General features: G+C 44.8%; 1 long non-coding RNA gene across 2 annotated transcripts; it reads left to right on the plus strand.

The window, feature by feature from the left end:
• The first annotated feature begins 2,672 nt into the window (after window positions 1-2,672).
• Window positions 2,673-13,631, plus strand: LOC144146820 (uncharacterized). Of its 2 annotated transcripts, XR_013317737.1 has the most exons (6): window positions 2,673-2,779; window positions 4,355-4,448; window positions 10,477-10,518; window positions 10,584-10,637; window positions 10,699-10,746; window positions 13,371-13,631. It is a non-coding gene; the product is annotated as an uncharacterized LOC144146820 (long non-coding RNA). The 2 variants fall into 2 exon arrangements; XR_013317738.1 differs by lacking the exon at window positions 10,477-10,518 and having other exon boundaries at window positions 10,551-10,637.
• Window positions 13,632-23,706: the final 10,075 nt, after the last annotated feature.

Below are 23,706 nucleotides of genomic sequence, written 5' to 3' on the forward strand. Positions count from 1 at the left end.
GCTTTCGTATTTGAAATGTTGAAGAATCGGTGCAGGTTTCTGAGTCGTCTAAAGATGAAAAGGGGCACAGTGAGGTAAAAAGAAGAAGGCTGCGACGCCTTCCGGGAGAAAGAGCAATAGGCTGGAAACCTGCTTTTAGTGTCAAACCACTAATGCCTTACTACAGCGATCTTCGTGCAATATTGTGATGCGTTTGCTATGAAACTCTTTTTGTAGGCACATCTGTGAAGCCTGTTTTGTGAATTTTGATTATTGAAGTTTCTTTTGTAGGGCTTCGTGTGTTTGCCTATTCGTAACCAGCTTGCCACGCTATAAATTCCCAAGTTGAGAAAGGCTTTGGGTCGGTCAAAGACTGGATGGAGGAACGAGGTCCACTAACACTCCAAAGACGTTGCTGGAAACCTTTGGCAGAGGTCTTCGTTCTGCAGGGGAATGGACAAAAGTAGGCAGATGCTGATGATGGAATAGCTTGAGCTAGTTATTGAGCAACAGCCGAAGGGATGATTCGGGCGTAGAACTTCGCGGTGTTAGGCCTCGTATCGCGCTCTGAGGCCAACGTCCTGATCCGGGAGGGCGTACAATGAGAATAATTTCGCATGGAACGTCTTCAGGCTCATCTTGAGGTTTAGGTACCGTTAGTCCTAAACTTAAAAGGTTAGCTTCACTGTCTGGCTTTGAAGTCTAACATCGTAGACCAGTTCAAATAGTGAAATATACTTACGGTTTGGTGGTTAACGGCCACATTCAAACACTTCAAAGCCCAAAAGTCAGGCCTAGGCCCACGACGTACGCAGCATGGGCAATTAGACATGTATGAATCAACAAAATATGGAATTAATCAATCAATAATGAATGAAAGCAAGGGCTGTTTTTTCGGATTTTGCAGTCGATATTCCGAGGCTGGCGAAATGTCAGCGTGTATTCTGACTAAACACATTGCAGCAGATTTACGCATATTAAAGATGGTATTCAATTTTGAACTGTGCCTTCCCATTGACCTCCACATAAAAGTGGAAATGTCTTAAAAATAAGCGTAAAAATGATGAAAAAGTACACCTTTATACTTAGGCAGCCCACCTCGAATATCAACCTCAAGCACACGCTTTCGGAATTTAAAATCAAGAACTTTTTCCGGCACCTAGCTCTCATTGCGTGCTTAGAAGGCAAAAGCTTTGTGATTCGCATTCAACTTCTCTGATGCAATATCTTGTTTCTGTCTATTTCCCTGTTTTTGTGTGTTTTTTTTTTTTTGTTCTAACGTTAACCGATCCAACCACCTATTTTCCTGCTACATCATACATAGTACTTCTCTTTATCGCTTTTCTGCAATCGTCTTACGGTGCAAGTTACTCCAGCTAGCGTACTTGAAGACGCCAGAGCTGCCCTAGGGTCAGGGGTCTGCGTGACTGGTAAGCATCTGGTCTGCTCACGTGCCATCACGCTCCAGTGCCACTGTGCACGCACTATTGTACAATTTTTACGTTTCGAATTCACAGTAATGTGGATTTTTTAAGCGGGTGTATATTTTTAAGTGTATACACTTCCATTCAAAGCGCGATAGTTTCGGCCAAAGCCCCAATTGCGTGGGTCTCCCGACCAAGCAAACAGCTAAAACTTTTTTTTACGTTTGAAAAGGGCGCAGATAGCACAGTTAGTAAAGTACTCGTCATTTAATGTGCAATTTATATTTATTTACTCTTTCTTGCCTAGGCCACTTTTTGAACACAGAGCTATAGCAAAAACGGCGCTTTTTCAAAAATGGTGTGCTTAAGGCTCTTGTTTGTCTTTATACACGGACAAAAAAGCTTAAAACTAAAATTCATCACGATTAGCCAAAAGCGTTGGAGATAAGACATTTACTTGTGGCAATCAGAACTGCCGCCGTTGCTTTTTTTGGTTGTTAGAGCTGCGTGGTGTTACTTGTGTGTGCAGATAATTGTGAGCTCTGAAACAAGTTTCGTAATAGGATGTTTCTTGCATATCTGCCTGAAAACATTTTCCTGAATAATGCAAGACCCTCCTCAGATCGGCTGTCGCCACGTTTACAGCCACTATTGACAGGTAACTGCTATGATTAGGTCGATCAGCATGGATCGTTATCGCTATCTTTGGATAAGGCTCGCCATACACGTACAGATACGAGCATCGTCCTCAGGCCTTACTTACTACTGAGTGGAGAGAAAATTATCCGCCAGAGTAAACGCAGTATTATCATTAGAATTATAACCTGCTGTTCTGCATGCGCTTGTGTTTTTTCCGTAAAGTTCACCAATAAGTTTTGTATTCTACTCGGATGGTTTAGGTGAACAGTTACATTAAAATTTTTGGAGTCTTTTACTTCCAAGTTTCCTACGCCCTGGTGTCCAAAGCGTTCTCACATAAGCTCGGTGTCAGGTAATATAGCAGGTCAAATATGGACCCACAAAAACGTTGAGTTCCCTGGTTTTCAATTTGTAATTATAGATAAGAACTGAGTGCTTCATGTTGTACAGGGAAAATGACAAAGTCATCAGTGCCGGTGTTCAGGGCAAATTGTGCGCTGTCCCGCACTGTGGAAATAATTTTGACGACTATGACAACTTCATTAAATTCTTCATTTCAAAACTCATTGCACATCACAACGTTATCTATATTTTTCTATATTGGTAGTTCAAAGTACAAGCCTCGTTCTAAAATTTTGACAGAAACGTTGGAGAGACGTACCACTTTTGTGTATAAAAGGCATCACGAATCTCCCAGCATTACTCCCCTACAAGGCACCACCACTGCTGCTTGGCAAGTAAGTACCTAAAAGTACTCGATTAGAACAAATCTATTCGCAGACAGGCAGTGGCATGCTTCAAAAAAATATACAATATAAAAGAATGGCGTGGCAACATCAATGCATATTTGCTTCAGAATACTCTCAAATACCTTTGAAGAGGACAGTTCAAAGTCGCTCTACGAACAAACAAAATACTTCATTCTGTAAGACATAACATACAGATATCCTCTAAGCGCCTTTGTTCTGAGCTGTCACCTCTTGTTCTTAAACATGACGTTAAGTATCCACAATCCCATTCTGAACAACATAGTCGCTGTTAATTATGTGGTGCCCAGTACATTAGAGAAATTTTTCACTCGTAATGGCGTAGTATTGTTTATCCGTGTAATTACGCCATTACCATACAATCTTGATACACTACGTTATGCATTGGGCAACAATTTTAACCAGGTATGTAGGGGTATGAGAAGCCAAGCCGCGTTTCCTTTTCTTGAAAAAAGCAAGAAAGCATAAAAATTCGCAAAATCTTGACCGCCCACTCTGGGGGGTACCAAAAGCCCTCGGGCTGCGCAGCCAATCGAAACAGGGAAAGCACGCGAAAGAACAGGCGCAACGAAAGCAACAACAAGCCAACACATTTCCGCCGCAGGGTGAAACACATAGTGAAGTTTGTTGAACCCAGGACCTTCTTGCATCATCTTCTGATGGCACGCATTCTGATTTTTTTTTACTATCAGTCTTTCTGCAATCATTTCTTAGAAACGAGCCAAAAATTCCACGCTGTTATTTCGTCACTCAATTTGTTTGTCTGCGCTGCGTGCTGTGACTTCTTCTGTTCGTCCTGTCCTTTTAGAGGAATTTTATTTCCATCATATCAGACCAACTAGCACGTCGTAATGCTTTGGTAAACAGGCGCAACCAACAGCACGCAAGTTCCATGGGTGCGTGCCGGAAACAGAAAAGTTTTATTGCAGGGAAGCAAGTTCAGCCAAAGGACGTAAAAAAACAAATGTGACGGATGATATACAACGACAATTTACCAGTAAATAAATTTAATTACTATGACTGAGAAAACCCCGCATGCTTTAGTTTTGGAAGGATGTAAGCAGGGTGAGAAGGTGAAAAAAGTTGCACTGTGGCTCTAAATTTTTAGATTAAACGGCGCTTGCACCTGTCGTCTAGCCTTCAGTAACACTTTAAATAACGCTTTTTTATTTGCCTTGGTACAAGTCAGGTTAGTCAGAAACGGCAGCAGTTCCTTCAGAATTACCGCGCAGTTCTTGATGGAATGCTGTAGTATGTCCTTTCCTGTTTGCCGAGCGACGTCCTCCGGCCGTGAGACTTTGTGGGCATCAGTAACACCGCGGTGAGAAATGGCCTTGTTTTAACTTGTTTTTGATATCGTTTTGTTGTCTAGAGCCCTGAAATTCTCACAGTCTTCCGCACAGCGTTGAAGTCCACGAGAAAGTTCAGACCCTTGATAACGTCTAAGAATGATTTAATGGAACGGAAAGACGACACAAAAGCTAATTTAAAAAAACTCGTACTTCAACACACCAACAAATAGCCGTGTTTGTTTTTCCACTGTAGACACACCTACTTCTGCTCCACCGGCATTCAAGAAAGATGGTGGCTGGAAAGACAACTATGCTGCTTGTGGTTATTGCCACCTTTTCCCTGTTGGGTAAGAAACCGTCCTTAATTTATTTACTTTTTTCGTCTTGATGAATGAACCCCTCGGAACTAAGTTAAGCACTTCATAATTTGTATCAGAGTTTAAAACCGCCCATAGACTCCTGCCACCAATAAAGCAATACACTGAATATGAAGAGAGACGGGAACGGGAAGCAACACTGACTGCTGCAGTTAATTTAGTCACTCAGACTCCGTCTCGCCTTCCTTCTTAACTCTGTATATATAAATCTATACACATATATATATTGCAACGTAGGAAAGGCGACGCAGCTGTCTTGTAGAAAAAAGTTTTTTTGAGTGAACTCGTGCTCCCCTAACAACTGAAAGGTTACATAGGCTGCGACGCTGCAGTCAACAAAGTCGCATGCGCCGACGAGTGTCGGTATATCGAACGCCGCGGCGTCGGCTCTTCGGGCATTTATCGTTCGGCGTGGGTGTTTTTCGAACCGTCGAATTACACCCAGACCACTGTAGATCAAATAAGACTATTCTAGGCTGGTGGCGTTCGTGCGAAACATTCTCGATATCAAATGAGAAACCCCGAGGGGCATAATAAAGAATGAAAGATGTGCTTCACTCGGGGAAAAGATAGCACTGACTGGTGCACTTGGTCGGTAAAAGGGAAAACATAAAAAATAAAACCAATGCATGGTTCGAGGCAACACACACACACACGCACACACGCACACACGCGCACACGCGCACACGTGCACACGCACACACGCGTGCACGCACTCATACGCACATGCACACAATGTCGAAGGGCTCAGAAGGGCAAGGAAGCAGCTGTAGAAGTCCAGCAGGCGGAGATGTGGGCGTTGTCCGCTGCTGGCAAGATGGGCACGAAGCAATGTTGCGGGCAACGTAGGTGGAGAGCCCAGGCCAAAAGAAACGACTTCGTATGCCGTCGTAAGTTTAGTGGAAGCCCACGTGAGGCCGGGTTGTGACTGCTGCCGTAACTGTCGTAATATCTCTAAAGAATGACGTCATTTCACCTCTCAGCCAACTGAACTGCGTTACACGCGGTTCTTTTGTCTATAGATCACGATACCGCTTTTGCGTCGGTAGTCTGAACATAGCCAGATCCGCTAAAGCATAGTCGTGAAGGGCTTATAATATCACCTTTCCAATAGAGTGCGCTACAACGGGAACCAATCCCTTGCCCGACGACTGGTGATTTGAATGCTACAAAACACCACTCAAAAACTGGAGGTGCTGAAGCTGCCGACGCGCCCGGCTGTTCGGTGGTTGTATTGTGCCGTTGAGCTGATCGATTATCGTGCGCCAGCAGGTTTCGGTTCTTTGAAGAGTAGGCAAATGCGACAGGCCGTCATCAAGCGCTGTGTAGTTGACAGGTGTGAAAGGGAGGGCTTTATAGGGTGATAATGACGCAGAAGTCGTATGCGACTCAAGAGGGCCCCGAGAAAGTGCATCCGTATCAAGGTTCTTTTCTACGCACTTGTAAGTGACGGTGTAGTAATACTCTTGAAGTCGTAGAGCCCCGCGTCCGAGGTGCCGTGATAAACTTTTGAGTGTCTGCTACCAGCCCGGAGAAAAACGGTAGCCACGCTGGCGGCTGGTCCCTAAAACGCCCCATGCCCAGCTGCAGCGCCAGTGGGGTTGCTCGTGGCTTCATGGTGCAAGGCTTGCTACAGTAAATACCGCCCGAACGGCGCTCCAGGGGTGACATCGGAAGGCGTAAAGGACGAGATTGAGGTCGACCTTCACCACTTCAGAGGACTGTGAGAGACAGGTGCAGGAGGACGTATATTCGGAAGCATTGCAGCCGTCACAGATTCAGAACCAGCATCTTGTAACGATGATATTCACAACATAATGGGAAGAATATTGATAAGGATGATTGATCTTGATTTTGATCAAGTTCAAGCAAAGGATGGTGCCCATAATGTATTACCGGGTCATTGTAAATAGGACGCAATGCTGAGAACGGGTTCAAAGTGTGTGTGTGTGTGTATATATAGATATATATATATATATATATATATATATATATATATACAGAAACACAGGTCGGCAGTCTACAACGCCAAAGGAGGCATAGGGGTGTGGTTAGGCTCTATTTTTTACTACGGTTAATGAAGTTCGGATTTTTTTAATATAAGGAAGAAAGAAAGAAAGAAAAACACGCGCCCAGAGTGGGGACCGAACCCACGCCTTTCGATTAGATCTCGAATGCCTTACCAATTCGGCTATCTGGGTGGCTGTGCTCTTCTTAACTTTCTGGGCTATTTATATTTACTAGAAGTGTATCTGACGCTTGAGGGTGGTAGCCAGTGCCACTCTGACTACACGGGGAGAAGGGGACCTTCTTTTCAACCCCCGCGGCGTGACTCGAACGTCTACAGCCTGTCATGAGTGGGTAACTGTCGGGAAGCCCTGTTATGCTACCTAGGCATCAAGGCTGCCAGAACCGAGACCCTCGCTAGGCTTTCGCATAATATAGTAAGGAGATGAGGGCTCGTTGAGGAAATACAGAAACATAGGTCGGCAGTCTACAACGCCAAAGGAGGCATAGGGGTGTGGTTAGGCTCAATTTTTTTACTACGGTTAATGAAGTTAAGATTTTTTTTATATAAGGAAGAAAGAAAGAAAGAAAAACACGCGCCCAGAGTGGGGACCGAACCCACGCCTTTCGATTAATCTCGAATGCCTTACCAATTCGGCTATCTGGGCGGCTGTGTTCTCCTGCCAACCTATGTTTCTGTATTTCCTCAACGAGCCCTCATCTCTTAACTATATTATGCGAAAGCCTAGCGAGGGTCTCGGTTCTGGCAGCCTTGATGCCTAGGTAGCATAAGAGGGCTTCCCGCCAGTTACCCACTGATGACAGGCTGTACACGTTTGAGTCACACCGCAGGGGTTGAAAAGAAGGTCCCCTTCTCCCCGTGTAGTCAGAGTGGCGCTGGCTACCACCCTCAAGCGCCGGATACACTTCTAGTAAATATAAATAGCCCAGAAAGTTAAGGAGAACACAGCCGCCCAGATAGCCGAATTGGTAAGGCATTCGAGATCTAATCGAAAGGCGTGGGTTCGGTCCCCACTCTGGGCGTGTGTTTTTCTTTTTTTCTTTCTTCCTTATATTAAAAAAATCTTAACTTCCTTAACTGTAGTAAAAAAATAGAGCCTAACCACACCCCTATGCCTCCTTTGGCGTTGTAGACTGCCGACCTATGTTTCTGTATTTCCTCAACGAGCCCTCATCTCCTTACTATATATATTATATACATATATATATATATATATATATATATATATATATATATATATATATATATATATATATATATACGGCGGTCGCGAAAGGAAAGTTTCTAATGGTCCTCTTAATAATGTTATTTTGGCGACGTAAATTGGGTGCAAGTCAGCGGAACGTCGATGGGAACTCGAATCGGACCCAACTACGCTAATATCTTTATGACTCACCTCGAATCAAACTTTCTTGACACTCAAAATTTAAAGCCACTGCACTAGAAAAATTGTATTGACGACATAAGGAATGGTATGGCAGCACAGTTACGCGGATCTCCTAGCCTTCATTGAGACATTTCATGTAGCCCATCCTAGTTTTTCCTTGCTCATTGCTACTCGAAACACAATGTGAACTTTCTGGATGTTACAATTACTACTTCGCAAGGTCGGCTTAAAACTAAACTGTATAGAAAACAGACCGACACGCGGCAGTATTTGCACTTCCAAAGTAGCCATGTCAGACATGTGCAAGACTGCAATACCATACAGTCAAGCCCACCGTTTTAGGAGAATTTGCACCAACCGAGCTGACTTTCACTCTAACTGTCGACAACTTAAGACCACCCTCCTGAACAAAAAATTCCCGGAACAACTTATCGACTACGCTATTCTGTCAGCCAACCGATTAGAGCGTAACAAAGTATTTAAAGGAGCCATGAAGAGAAAACACAAGTTTGGTTCATTCAAAAGATTGTGTCGTTAGAATCATACTGACACCACTTTTAACGTAAACTTCGCTCAAATAAGCTACATAATTAGGAAAAACGGGAATGGTCATGCGACCCACCAGCTCATTTCCCGCAACAGAACCTGTGATGTCACATGGGCTAAGCTCTGCGATTGGCGGAGGCTGGCAGAAGCAGACGCAAATTAGGTAGTGCTTACAAACTACACGAACGAGCGATTTGCGCTTAAATTTAGGGCACATTCTTTACAAAGCAATAAGAATGATGGGACAAACAGTGGAAGTTACGAAAGCACATGTAAACATAGAAGTACTGATGCGTTCTGCTGTTCGTACTGCGCACAGCATGCTTTGGTTTAGCTGCACAGCACTACGGGGCTTGGGGTTGTCTCAGACGACACTGGCCGATTGACGCAAGCAACGGTGTCTTACGTGACCCCATTTGTCGAGCGAGCACTGTTTCAGGGAACGAATATTTTCTCCCACAACAAAAACAAGCCAGGTTTAAATGCGGGCAAAAACAAACCAAACGCTTGCCAAGGTATGGTGGCGCCATCTAGGTTACGGAACGTAAAGAAACGCGGGAACAAACCAACACCGCTGTACAGGGTGGAGACAACCTTTGAACGGTCCCGTGCCGCCGCAATTGGGCCAACGGGCTCAACGCGTTATTCTTTTCGTTTCCCACGAGACCTAGCAACGCGAAACAGACAATATGATTCAAACTTCTTCAGTAAACCGCGTTGCGGCGATAATTTTAGCGCGGTTTTGACACAATGACTTGCTTCGGCGGCGAGCGAGCAACCGAACATGGCGGCGCCAGCGTTACGCGTCTCTACCCTGTACGACGGATGCGTGAATAAAGGTACTCTAGGCTGCAGAGCGGTCGGTTCCCTTGATGTCACTTGGGACCACGAACGCACGATTGAGCGGGAAAATCAAAATTTTAACCTAAATTGTTTAATTTCTCAGTGAATAAAGCACCGTTTGTATCCGGACAAGCGCTGGGGGCACTATAAAACACGAAATCTTTCGAATAAAACCAACTTGCATTTTCTCTTCATGGCTCCTTTAAAGAAAAAGCCCTGAAATTTATTCCGCAAACAAACTTAGTTTTGACCCACTCAGCCTCCGCTCCAAGAGTGTCAACTGTACTAAGAAAACATCAAAATATCCTAATTCAAAGTGAACGCTCAAAAGTGTATTCCCAGAACCACCACGCGTTGTGAACCGGCGTAATAAGAATTTAGACGACTTTCTTACTCGCTCTCGTATGAGCCGACCAGAAACTACAGGTGTCATGCCCTGTAATGAACCTCAATGTAAACTATGCCAACTCGTGACCACTAGACATCGTGCCACCAGCACGGCTTCAAACTGTTACTTAAACATAAAAGGTAACTTTAACTGTGGCTCCGTTAATGTAGTATACGTTCGAAAGTGCACTGTTTGTAGGCAACAATATATCGGCCAAACTGAAACACCCTTTCGAATACGGTTCAATAATCACTGCTCTTATGCGAAACGTTGACCTTATTTGCCCCTGTCAAGACATGCGAACGGTCCTGGTCATGCATTTGAACATCTAAACGCAACAATTTTAGAATCCGCTTTTAAAACCTACCACGACAGCGGGATTCGGGAATCATATCATTTGTAAGTTTGGGTCAGTGACGCTTGGTATTAATGGCAGTTACGGAAAACTAACGTGCTAATTCCTCAAATAAAATAGGCGACCTCTTACTGTTATCACATTGTTCATTAATCCTACCCTTCAATTTCCCATCAGAATTCCTCAGCTTGAAGAATTACAAGTGGTAATCTCAGCTTCATCAATTAGTTATAAAAGGTAGAATGTTCTTACTGTACTGATACCACTTTTCCAACTCCCTCTTCGTTCATCGTTGGCAGGTGTTTCCATGTATTCCTTAGCTATTTCTTTGCGGTGACAACTTGCGGTATAGCAGCGGACCGTCATCTTGGTCATTTTGCCGCAATAGCAAATTGTATTTATGCCCCCATGAGCCCGGCCGGTTCTCCTAAATAATGTTCTCTTTTACAGTGCACAACGGGGACGCCTATTCCGCGGGGGAGGCCGAAGCAAGTGAGTAAGACTATTGACTTCTTCTGTTCCAGGTGTATGTACAACGCACTTTACTATTCCTGCAGGGAGCATCGAACAAGCTAGGAGTGGTGTTCCACAGGAAAGCTTTGTTCCCAAAGGTTAGAGCACTTCCTAATACAACTGGGGAGAAATTTCTACAACAGCTTTCTTTTCTTTCAGGCCGAGCCGAAGAAACTGAAAGAGCTCCGCAGCGCTTGGGCGGCGGCAGTAAGATTATCTTCATTTTTTTATTTAATTTGTGTGAGGATAATGGCAGCTTTACTGTGGCTTTTTCTGAAACTAAAACGTGCAGCCCTGAAACTATCATTTTCGAGAGTGGTGTTACAAAACAGAGAAATGAATCGGCATAAATATGGGGCGTTTACTGCAATAAGTTGCGTTGCATTTGGAATATAACAATGCAATGGTGTCTAATTCCAGAAGGTAATATACTGAAAACACCTAACACAAGAGATTCGGTGCGATACATCGGTGTAATGTTTAATTACGATTGCTGACTACTGTGGGAATAAAAAGTAAAAATGACAGACTTCAAATTTTATTCCCCAGTTCGATGCCTTGAACGTTTTCACCCAGGACACGCAATCGGTTACTCACGTTTCACCGGCTGTTTTTTTTTTTTTTTGACCCAGGCAAAAAGCGAAATCGCTCATGTATCACGATTTTATAACAAGTACTGACTGACTGGTGGTTTAATATCAAGGAAAACCTTCGACTACATCGCGTCTCACACGCGACGTGTAGCTTTGGCGCCTAAACTGTCTGCTCCTGCTTCTCTATTTCTAACCGCACCTTCTTTTGCTGAAAATAGTGTTTAAATTTTGCTGCGCGTTACAATCAGCTTTAAATTAACCGTGACCCTCGCCATGAAGCCGAAGTCCTCCCAAAATCAGACTTATGGCAATCCGAAATAACCAGCCACCATTACGGTTGTACATTCTTTTGTAGCCGTTTTTCAATCGTAATACCTTAGTCACCCGTTGCGCATAATTCTGAGGTTTGAATTAACACCTCGCTCTTGTCTTTAATAATGCGCGAAACTGATGAAGCCTCCTTTGAGTGCAAGGTAAAATAACTTGTAGACAGCGAGTGGAACCTTGAAGAATCAGGTGCCCTTGGCGTTCCGGAGGCATGAGTGCACGACTGACGAAAACATGGCAGAGTTAACACTTTTAGTGTTCCCCGTACAAGGTAATGCCAGCCGGAACTAGATAAGCAAGTTTAAGGAGCACAAGGGACTTTATCGGCTGCGGTTGCGCGTGTCAAATAACACGTAATATTTGCCAAGTACGTTGGGTTATGTCTTCTACAAGTGCTTGATAGAATCGGGGTAAAATATATTTTTCGAGTTTTTCTAACAAAATCACCGAAGCCTCACTATATGGAGCGCGTTCGAATTGTACAAATAGGGTAGACGTCTTAACACTAGTTCAGAAGCCGAACATGGCATTCCTAAGTCAACACTTAGTTCATAAGGAACAGCATCATAAGCCTGGTGGCGTTCATTGCAGGACAAAAGTCTCTTTCAAAGATCTCCCGCCACACGTGTCGAGTGCTAGCTGAGTCCGGGCTTTCCCCAATATTTCCGTAGCTCATCTCATATCGAGCCCTCGGCAAACACCTGTTGCATATGCGGCAACAACCCTCTTAAACGGATGGCCCACCTGTTGTCCCTGATACGCATTACGTGACTCGCCCATGCCCATTTCCTACGCCTCACTTGAAATAGAATGTCCTCCACGTTCGTCTTCTCCCTAATTTATGTGGCTGTTTTCCTATCCCTGGGCGTGATGTTGTACTTCACGCAATATTCTCTCCCTAAATCTTAGCCGAGGTTGAGATAAAGGGCAGATATTACCAGGGACCTCCATCAGCATATTGTCAACAAGTAGTTAAGGAGAGTCATAGTCCACCTGAAATGCAGACGATGCCTGTGAAACGCGCACTTCGTAAGCTGCGTGGTTGAATCCGAGACTGGAATTCACTCGATTTTTGCAACCATTTTTTACGCCGTTTGCCCTTTCTGGAAGCGTACTTTTATGGCTCACACACCGAGGCAGGATGTTCACGCAATGGGGCATTTATGCTATCACTATGAATGAATGCGCGCGCCTGAGGGTCCTCAAAATAAATATACTAGTGTTTAATGTAGGAAACTATTGTTTAATACCGATCTGAAAAAAAACGCTTGGAGCGTATGTACTCATTTCGGAGAAAATTTCTACTAAAGACGATAATCTTCGTGCCCCTTGCCACTAACTGCCTCTCTCCTTTTGATGGACTTGTTGGCCAGCATCCCTGTTCTGCGTATGTGTATGAGGCCGCGTAGTAATCGTGTCCTAGTGATTTTTAGTTCATGCTCGGGCGCTGTTAGTAAGAGTGCATCTTAGTGCTGGCACAAAAATAACACATCTCTATCAGATAATCATAAATTTCAAATCATACTGGTGCTTTACAGACGCAATTTCTGTGATGCAACTGTGCAGATGCAAAAAAAAGGCTTCACAGATTCAATTGCACAGATGCAAAAAAATGCTTCACAGGTGCAGGTATTGTTTGGACAGTTGAAGCTGTGTGCGGGTGTGTGTATTTTTTTTTTCTCTTGTATTGCTCTATTTCACCATGTATTGTCCCTTTGTTCGAGTGCAGTTATTATGGCCCTCGTGCTCGCGCCCCTTCTGGGTCTGCATAATGTCCTAAATTGTAATTAAATTGAGGTGCCCGAAATACCTTAACTGGTTTGAACTAACTTTAGCAGTTGGTCCAGCACAACCTATTTTGTAAAATATACTCATGTCCTAATCCAAACCTCAATGCTTTTTTTTCTACAGTGAACACAAACAAAGGGTTCAACTTCTAAACGCTAACACCACCTGGCCGCTTAGGAGTGCAAGTTTGAGTTTCCCAGAGAGCAAGATCCCTCACTCCAGTCATCCTGAAAACGACACTCGTGCTCCAATAGCGGTATCTTTAACTAATGATTATGAGGTGGCTTTAGCATAAAGAGCCTGTAATGGCAATATTTTGGGGAATATGGAACTTTGCACGAAGTCAGGTTTGAAACTGCAATAAATGTTTTTGATTTATTTGAAGTTACCATCTCTATTGCCTACTTCAAAATGGGATAGCCAGTTGCGAGACTGTGACTGGCTTAGCCAGAGAGTTCTCGGTGCAATTGTTTTCGCAAAGCAGTATCCCCGCATGGGGCACTTTGGGTAATCTTGGTGACGGTATTGGTGACACCGCAGACTCCGCGCCCCCCAACAAAAGCTGGAAGCAACAGTGGAGATGTGGTTTAAAAACATCAAACGGTGGCTGTCGGAGCCCAGGTCAAGCGCCGGCGGATGGGCTCCCTGTCTGTTTAACAGGCAGGGAGCTCCTGGACCTCTCGCGGTATCAGAGTAACCCGACCGAAGAACAACCCCCATCCCATGCAGCTATACTACGCTATATGGTATTTTCTAAACCCCCCACCCCGCCTAAACGTGATCGGTCCCTGGAAAGGGGTGGCACTGCGGTATCTTTTACCGCAATGCCATCCTTAAATTTCCTGAACCTGTTATTTTTCTCAATTTGTTGTCATGTCATCCATCAATTTAGGCCAACTTCTTGCATCGCAGTCAGTGTTCTTGATTACAAAATATATTGAAGGCATATTTGGAACAACTTACAAGGTTAAAAAACAAACGACTGGGGAGGTAATTGTTGAGCTAAACGACAAGCAGCAGAACACAAAGCTTCTAGCTCAGACTCGATTGGCTGACCTGGACATCAGGATCACACTCCACCGGCGTCTCAACAGCTCCCAGTGTGTGACCTTTGAGCCAGATCTGCTGAACGAAACCGATGCGTATCTCCTTGCGGGCTTGAAGGATCAGGGCATCACAGCCGTGAGGCGCATCAGCCTACGCCGAGACGACAAGGAGATTCCCACCAAGCACTTCATCTTGACGTTTGACTATTCAGCCCTACCACAACATATAAATACAGGTGTTATCCGGTGCTCCATCCGTCCCTACATCCCGAACCCACGGCGCTGTTTTAAGTGCCAGCGTTTCGGGCATGGCACAAACTCTTTCCGTGGCCGAACAACTTGTGCAAAATGCGCCGACTAAGATCATCCCAGCGACAACTGCCCATCCGACTCCCTCACTTGTGTGAACTGCGGGAGCCGCATGCGGCGTACTCACGCAAATGTGAAAAATTTCAACAAGAGAAAACGATAATAAACATCAAGGTCACTGAGACATAACCTTCCCAGAGGTGCGGAAGAGGTTCGCCTCTTTCCCCCAGAAGAGGTACACCGACGCAGCTCGCCGGGGGGCGGAGCGTCGTCTGGTTTCCACAGGGACACAGTTCAGCGAATCTCACCTGGTCCCTTTCCTACCCCCCGCTGGGTTGCCTCAGGCACCCCTCGTCACCCCACCGCTTGCTGAGGCAGCAGCGGTTGTGGTGCCAACCCCCTCCGTCGGGACCGCTGCGCTTCCGCCTCTAACCTCCCCGTTCTCCACCGCATTGGAGGATGCCGAGGGGATGGACACCGACGGCCCCGCATCGGCTACCACCACCAGCGCACCGCCCGTGCAACATCTGGCGCCCACGACGCCCTCGGTGGTGGCGGGTCAAACGAAGGCGGCGCATGGTTTGGTTCCATGACACTAGGCCGCAACGGGAGGTACGTAGCACTCTTACCACTGCGCTACAAAGCAAGATGGGAGCATGTGCTACGAACGCGCCTTATGTCCTTCACTCATTCAAACTACATCAAGAAGCTACTGATACAATGAATGCACGCGAAGCTGAACGTCAACGAAAACGACGAACTGAAAACATTAGAGGAGGATGTTGAATTTCCTGCGGGAAAGCTGTGGCGAGAAGCGCCACGCGCCTTGCAGCTCAACAAGAGAAGCGAACGAAGAGGGCGGGCAGCGGGGTAGGAGCGTTAGCACGCAATTAAGAAAGACGAGAACCAGGAAGTGTTCAATCAGGTAACGAGGCTGTCTCTCTCTTCGCTGTCTCTACAATTCTCTATATTTCTCTACATTTCTGTGTCTTTACATAAAGGTTCACACTATGTTCCTATTCTTGATCCGATGAATGAAACCGCATAACGGCAACACAATTGAACCTACACAGAACCCTCATGATGCTTCGCATTCTCCTCATGGTTCCCCACGGGAAGATGGTGTAATTTGTTTCTTGCTCCGATGAATGAAACCCCATAACGGCAACACAATTGAACCTACACAGAACCCTCATGATGCTTCGCAGTCTCCTCATGGTTCCCCACGGGAAGATGGTGTAATTTTTTTCGACTGATCTATTACCAATTCTTCAGTCTAGCCTTCGTAGATTTTTTCAAATTATCTCCCCGCCAAATCTACAAATGCAGCTACAGCTATCAGACGACGACAACAAGCTGATTGAAGCTGAACAATGTGCTACAGTCCTTAACGATTTTTTACATAAGTTTTTGCGCCCGTCCGCAATCTTTAGTTTTACGAAATTACCACAGCAGTCTGCGACTGCAATGCCCAAAATACAGAATAATGCTGATGACATAGCTTAGGTAATCAGCTCCATATAATTATTGTCCTCGGCCGGTTGCGATAAAATCAGCAGCAAACTGCATAAAAACACTACTTTCATGGGAATCGCAACACTAAGGGTTATCATCCAGCAACAAATCAGTACCAGTTAGGTACCTTACGATTGGAAAAAGGCTCAAATAACTCCCGTTCATAAGTGTGGTGATCGATCAAAAGCCTCTAATTACCGCCCAAGCTTTTGGAAGTTATCATGGCAGCTAATCTAATGAATTACCTCGAATCAATTAATTTTTGTTATTCTTACCAACACGATTTTAAAAAGATAATATCATGTTAAACTCAGCTATCAGGATACACCCATGAAATCTTACAACATATCGATGGTCATCTACAAATTGACGAAATCTTCCTTCACTTCTCGAAGGCCTTGGACCGTATTTCACACAATTACCTACTTGCAAAGATATCTAGTCTTAGAATTCTCTCAACCCTGTTACCCTGGATCAAACATTTCCTGAAAGGTAGCATACAATACACATCCGCTAACTCTTTTGACTCCCCCATCTCGTATGTTACATCCGCTGTCTCCCAGGGAGCAGGCTTATCAATCCTGTTATTCTTAATCTATGTTAATGACCTGCACTCCAATACAAAAACCAGAGTTAGTCTTTTTGAAGCTGATGGCGTCATATACAACGCCATTCATAACATTATTTATTCCATTGACCTTAAAGAAGACAGAGACACTTCCACTTCGTGGTGTGAAAAATGGCTCAAGAATCTTGATAAAGTGTCAATATATGTCTTTTTGCCGTAAGCGTAGCAGTACAAATCACTCATACTAGTAAAACTCGACTGAAATAACTTGAACAGGGTGCAATAAATATCTCGGCGTTCACTTCACATCGTCATTATCTTGGGTTACTCATATTGAAACAATATCCCCACACACCTCAAGCACGCTAGGTTTTCTTCGTCGCAATCTCCGATCTGCATCGCCCGTTAATGAACAATTCGCATATCAGACAACGTCCGGCGTAAACTGGAAGATTCTTCATCTATCTGTCACCCAACGCAAGCTTATCTGACCTATGGATTAAAAATCTATTCAGAACCGTGCTTCAAGCTTTATCATGAAAACAACTCGCCTATATCCAGCATCACTTAACTAAAACGAACACTCGACCTTCCTAGCCTCAAATCACGTTGTATCATTTCGCGTCTCTGCATGTTTCACGATTTCTACTATCATCCAATCCCAAGACACCCTGGTCTGCAACCACACCCTAGAATCTCCCCGTCGCGCCTCAACCACAGCAGCCCAATCGCGCACATTCACTGTCGGACATCTGCGATGAAAGATTCTTTTTTGCCTAATGCAATAACCCTGTGGAACAATCTCCCCGACATTATTGTCACGACCACCAACCGCAAGGCCTTGCGCGAAAATTAACAAATCATTTTACCTGGAAGGTTTTTGTTACTGGAACCTTGTTGGTTGCAATGTTTAGTCATGTGTATTGCTTGCGTGCCTTTATTTTAATACCCGTTATTCGATTGTAGTACTACTTGCTTCTTTCTTGGCGTTGTTTGTTGTTCTTGTACACGATTTTTCTCCTTTTTCTTCCTTCCTTTTTTTGTGATTAAGGGATTTCGAAAGAATGTTTCCTACCGCCTTATGTAATGCTTCGGGGCATTTGAGGCTTCAATATATGAAATGAAATGAAGAAAACCATGAGTGCAATACGGTTGTTCTTCTAGGTTGGACGGAGGTTTGCTGGAATGTTTTGTCACAAAACCGAACACACGTGCAGCTACAGATTTTTTGTTGTGAACATGCATAGTTCGCCTAGAACCAACGAATAAATAAACTTCAAGTTATTTATATTCCCTGACCGTTCCTAAGGCGTTATTTCTGCATTACCTATTGAATTGGTATGAACGTCTCCTTAAAAAGGTGACGTTAAAACACTTCTTAACTTTTAACGATATTTCTAAATAGGCACTCCAGGATGATATTATATTCAAATCATGCTGCAGGTATTCGGACACTCTGTTTAGTTCGGTAAACTAAACAGTCATTCGCACGCATTTCGAGTGAAGATTTGTTGCCAATAGTAATAACACTTATATATAACAGCAGCAACAGAGGGCCCACATGTAAACCCTGAGATGATACTGAGGTCACAGGAACATATCCGGAATTACCATCGTTGAGAACAATGTACTGCTGTCGTAGAAAGAGATTCTAGGCTATGCCTGCAATAATAGATTCATTCAGTTTATAGCCGACCAATGTACTAACAAGAAGGTCATATGGAACAACGTCGAATGCTTTCTTGCAGTCCAAGAAAAAAATGGCAGCACCTCCATTCCGTGGATGATGGCGAGGGTGCGGAGTACGGGTTCTCGAAATGACATCGAAGTTGCGCCCAGGGTCATCCGTTTTGCGCCCCGACCGTCATTCGATTTGAACCTTGAGTTGCACCCTAATTATTCTCTAAACGAAACTGGAACTCACGGATCAAATGGAACTTCGCCCATTTTCGCTTGGTAGTGGTGTGCACATGGGTGGAGACGGACGGACATTGGGAGGTCCTAAAATTCTCCGCACTGTTACAGGCGAGGGAGTAAGCTGTTTGAGTCTCGGGTAATAACTCACGGTCGCAGCCCAATGGGTAAGACGACTGACGCTAACTCTGTTTGGTTTAACAGACACAGGCTCGAATCCAGCCGGTGCATGTGTGATTTTTTTGCGATTATAAATGGTATATGCACGGACGCGGACAGACAGTGTGTGGTCATGAGGTACTCCGCACCTAATACAGTCAACTACTTTACACTTATCTATTGATAGAGCCTAATCATGAGCGAACTCAACAAGCTGCGTTGACCAAAAAAAAACATGATGTAATCCTTGTAGTCTAGGACACTGGAGATTGTTTAAACAAATGTGCCATTTCACAAGAGTAGCTCAGCTCACCATCAAACACCACAACTAAACTAAAGCCTTGTCATTGACAAGGCTATGTTGTTATCGCCAATTTAAAATAATAATTCTTTTTTAATAGCCAGTCTAAATAGGATCTAGAAGCAGTTCAGTGCGCGAAATTGAGCCTACAAATGCATTAACTTGACATTCTATATGTTTAGTACGAACAATATATTGCAATATTGCTTTTCGCAGTAATAGTATCGGAAGAATTGCCCGGAACTTGCGCTTTTGTGCTGCCTTACCTTTCTTCGGTGGAAATTCCTTCACATGGCGCCGGTTGAGCTCTTGTGTGTTCGTCACTTGCTCGACGCCCTTGATGGCCGAAAATTGTCGATGAATCACGGCCGTCGCTGGTGGTACATTTATCCCGGATTGATGTGTGAATCCTTTCCAATTCTCGAGGGGGCGAATAGCCTCGAGCTATTGCGTCGACGTGGCCGGCGGGCGAGGCGGGGTAGCGCTACGACTGGGGAGGCTTAGCTTACCCGTCGATGTTGCACAGTCTCCTTGCGTCAAATGGTATACCGATGGTCTAAAATGTTAACTGGTTATGTCCATTGGGTAGTTGCACCTTCCCGGTTCACATGGTACCATTCATTACTGCTTGACACACGAAGTTCCTTCTTTTAAAGCGTATAAACACCGAGTGCAAGAAACACCCGTCTGCATCGCTCGGCTTTCTAATGGCTTTTTCCTCGCCGAAGTACACACACTGGCCGGTCTCCTTGCAAACGCAATTTGTGCATCAGATCTCGTGCCCAAACGGGTGCCGTTGTTTCGCTGCACACCGCGTACCGAAGGGATGACCTGAGACCTTACATCACCTGGTCTCCCCATGAACTCCGGTTGCCAAATACTCTGCGGCCGTACGGTTGCCTCAATTCGGCTGAAAACCCCTAACCCAATAAAAAACGTACATTTTGCGGCCGTTCGTCGGCCGGCCAGTCTCCTTGTAACACCGATTGCCCGAAGGAAACGAATATTTTGCCGGCGGAAGCACGGTTCAGCACAGAAAGAGGGAGTGCAAGGCAGCCGCACTCCGGTCAATCTCCTTCCGACGAACAACTCTCACAGGAATACAAATATTCTGAGGCCGATCCCTTGCCGTGCTTCGGCTGAACACCGTTTCCCGAAGGAAAAACGCATGTCGTTAAGTCGCATGTGCAAGCGAGTGCAAGCCAGAGCGAGTGCCAAAGAGCGAGTGCAAGCCAGCCGCACTCACGGCAGCCGCACCCCTCACGGCCGTGTAGTGGCCCTGTGAGCACCTTGCTCATGTGCCAAGAGTTACAAAAATTAAAGGAAGCTCACACCAATGCATGGCATCTCACTTCTAGTACGCCAATGTGCTAAAGCCGGTGGCCTGCAGTGTTCACGTAAAAAATCTCAGATCCTTGTCGTCCGCCCTGACACCAAATCAAGGAATACATTCAAATACTCTTTGATGGCCAGGCCATCAATCCAAGCCCCAGCATCAAGATCTTGGGCCTACATCTCGAGGCTAACACTAAGAGTGACGTCCCCTTGCAGCGCCTCAAAAATAGCAATAATGAAATCATACACATGATGAGGCGAGTTGCCACCAAGAAGTGAGGTAGTCTAGGGTTCGAGAGAAGTCCGTCTGGTCAGGTGGTAAGTTTATACCAAACAAGAAGCGAGGTCTAAGGGAATCCGGAACATTTCGATTATTTGATGCTTTTGTCCTCTCGAGAGTCGCTTACGTAAACCCCCTTTCTTCTTCTCGACAAGGAAGACATAAAGATGCTTTATATAATGATTAGAAAGGCGGTCGAGCAGGCCATTGCTCTTCTCATGAGTGCGTACACACAGAGGCTGCTTAGCACGGGGGCTCCACAACACGGTGGAAGAGATTATAGAAGGCCATCTTTCTAACCAGAAGGTCCTACTCAGAACTGCGGTGGCTAACCGCATGCTACACCAGATTGGCTGGGCAGCCGAGAATGTCACTCTGCTTGACGTACTCCCAGACTCTTCACGACTAAAACTAAAGATGCCCCCCTTTGCTTAGAAATATGAACCCCTCACATGACGAGGGTCACCGAAAAGCATGGGCTCAAGAGCTAAACACCACCCTCGATAGGGATCATACAGTTATCTAAACAGACGCCTCCAAACATCGAGGGCAGTAATACGCCATCATCGTGGTTACCATCAAAACCACACTCAATGCGTGTGCCTCACTCAAGTCCCAAGACATGATGGCAGCAAGAAGAGGCAGCCATCACCTTGGCTCTCACTCAACCAGGGGTTCGGAGGGTAGTCACCGATTCCCAGCAAGCCTACTGGAATTACCAGGCGGGTTGGGTGTCCTGGCCTGCACTGCGCGTGTTGAAAAACTACTCCCCAAACGGTTCCATTCAGCTCATCTGGACACCCCCTCACACTTGAATGAAGGGCAACGAATACGCCCACCCAACCAGCCTGCGCTATTACCTCCCGTGCTATCGAGCTGCACGAGGAGAGTCACCCGCTTGTCACGTTCAGGGAGATAACCCAGCATTATCACCTTTTGAGACAGACCGTACCTTCGCCTTACCCTGACCTTTCCAGAGAACAACAAACTACCCTACAACTCACACAATCCGGGCTCCTTCCCCAGGGCTGCACTCTGGGCCGTTCAGAAATCTGAATAGAAGTATTTCTTCCCCCTCCTTTTCCTTCTCTGCCGCAAATCTCGTCGCCTCCTTCCGCGGCGCAGAGACGAAGAAGTCAGATCGTCTAACACCGGGTTGGAGCTAACTTTATTTTATGAAAAAAGTTTCCACTCTTGTGATCTACCAATACAACTCAACCAAACACCGTTCATGCATCATGCATTGATTTAATCTTACCAAGAATATCTCTTTAAAGTAATAAATTGTGTGGTTAAGTCCGTTTCACTTCTCTCTGGTTTTACTATTGCAGAGCGATGTCAGTGAATTTAACAGACGTCGCATGGGTAATCGATATGGGTGCCGTTTACAGCTTTGCTTTCCAAACACATTCACGGTGTGGATTGGCGCGATTTTTTTTTCTTAGACAGAAATTTTATACTCGATCAACTTTTCTCACTAGCTTTCAGAGGGCTGATTCTAGGAGAGATCGAACAAATACATTTATTTTCAATCAATTTTCGGAGTTGTTGTCACGAGTTACGTACATACCACTTAATAGTTCCAAAGAACTCATTTTCCTCTAATGTCGCACTCGTTAGAAAAATAGTAGGCATGTTGCGCCTGTCAGTCTGCTTATGGTGGCTGCCGTTCTATCCGACTTTGTGTTCACCCTACGAAAGGCGTAAGACTAGAGTTTTATAATTTGCTTCAAACCAATAACACAACAGTGGGTAGTATGCATGCAGCAAACCTTGCATACTGGAAAGAATAAAACAATATTTCATTGGTCGAGTTTCATTGCGTAAGGCTCTGAACCCCTCTGAGGCGAACTTGCTGTTCGGCCCTATGTATACACACCTTCATCCAGCTTTAGAGTTAACATGGCATTTCTCGCACGCCCCTCGAGAAGAGCGCCAACCGTGCCTTGCGCTCCAACCCTTCCATTGGCCACGTTTTTGCCCTTTCAGAAGCGTCAATGGCTGCGTGTTAGCATTTTTAAAGATGATAGTCTTTCTTGGGCTACTTAAGCGCCGAAATTTTATTATATCCGTATGTCTGTCTGTCTGTCGGTCTGTAACTCGATTCAGCCACCCGGCCAAACTGAAACGAAAGCTACGCAATAGTCTTATATACTCATAGCTAAATCTTAGCGACTAAGTCCGGTGCCAGTTTTTATACCGGTCTACATTGCAGAACAAGTCATTGCACAAATATAAATCAGCAGGTCAATACATCAGTGATATTTTCTTTGTTTCTTTATTAAAACATCATGCAAGCTTGGTTTTTGCGCTAGCAAATGAAATACCACGTCAACAGCAAAAAAACGTCGCCTGCTGTTGCCAGCATTACCTTCTGGCTGCATTTAAGAAATCAAAACAATATAGCAACGAAAATGTCCACTAGATTGGATCCACGTTCCACCTGGAAAGCTCCTGGAGTAGGGCAACGTGGTTTTATAAACGCTGTAGTAGGGTGCCTGAATTTAAGGGAAGGTAATTTAAAGGTAATTTAAGGGAAGGTAATATTTTACTTAACAATTGTGATCCTACTTTGGTATATGTAGAATGCCGTTTGGACTTCCCCTCGTCAATTCTAGTTTTCGAATGATAGATATTACTAAAAATCTAGAGTCATCGCCACTTCCGAAAAACCTGGTGAGAGCGAAGCATTCAGTGCAATATTGTATTCATATTCCCTGGCCGTCCCTAAAGAAGCGCATTTAGGCTATACTTATTCAATTGGCATAAGCGTTTTCTTGTAAAGTAATGTCAAGACACTTTTTAAAATGAACGACATATCTATGTGCCCCCACAGGGATGCCATTTCGTTTAAATAATGCTGTAGGTACTCGGAATCACTTTCATTATCTATAGTCCTGTCAATTACAAAGTTATTCGGGAATATTTTGAACAAAGATTTCAGGCCGATAGTTATATTACTTATATACAGCAACAAAAGATGGCCCACAACTGAGTCCTAAAGGAATTCCCGAGGTCACGTGAAGATATCC

Source organism: Haemaphysalis longicornis, unplaced genomic scaffold, assembly GCF_048455015.1.
Source record: "Haemaphysalis longicornis isolate Haplotype H1 unplaced genomic scaffold, Haemaphysalis longicornis Haplotype H1 scaffold_7, whole genome shotgun sequence".
Lineage (NCBI taxonomy): Eukaryota > Metazoa > Arthropoda > Arachnida > Ixodida > Ixodidae > Haemaphysalis > Haemaphysalis longicornis.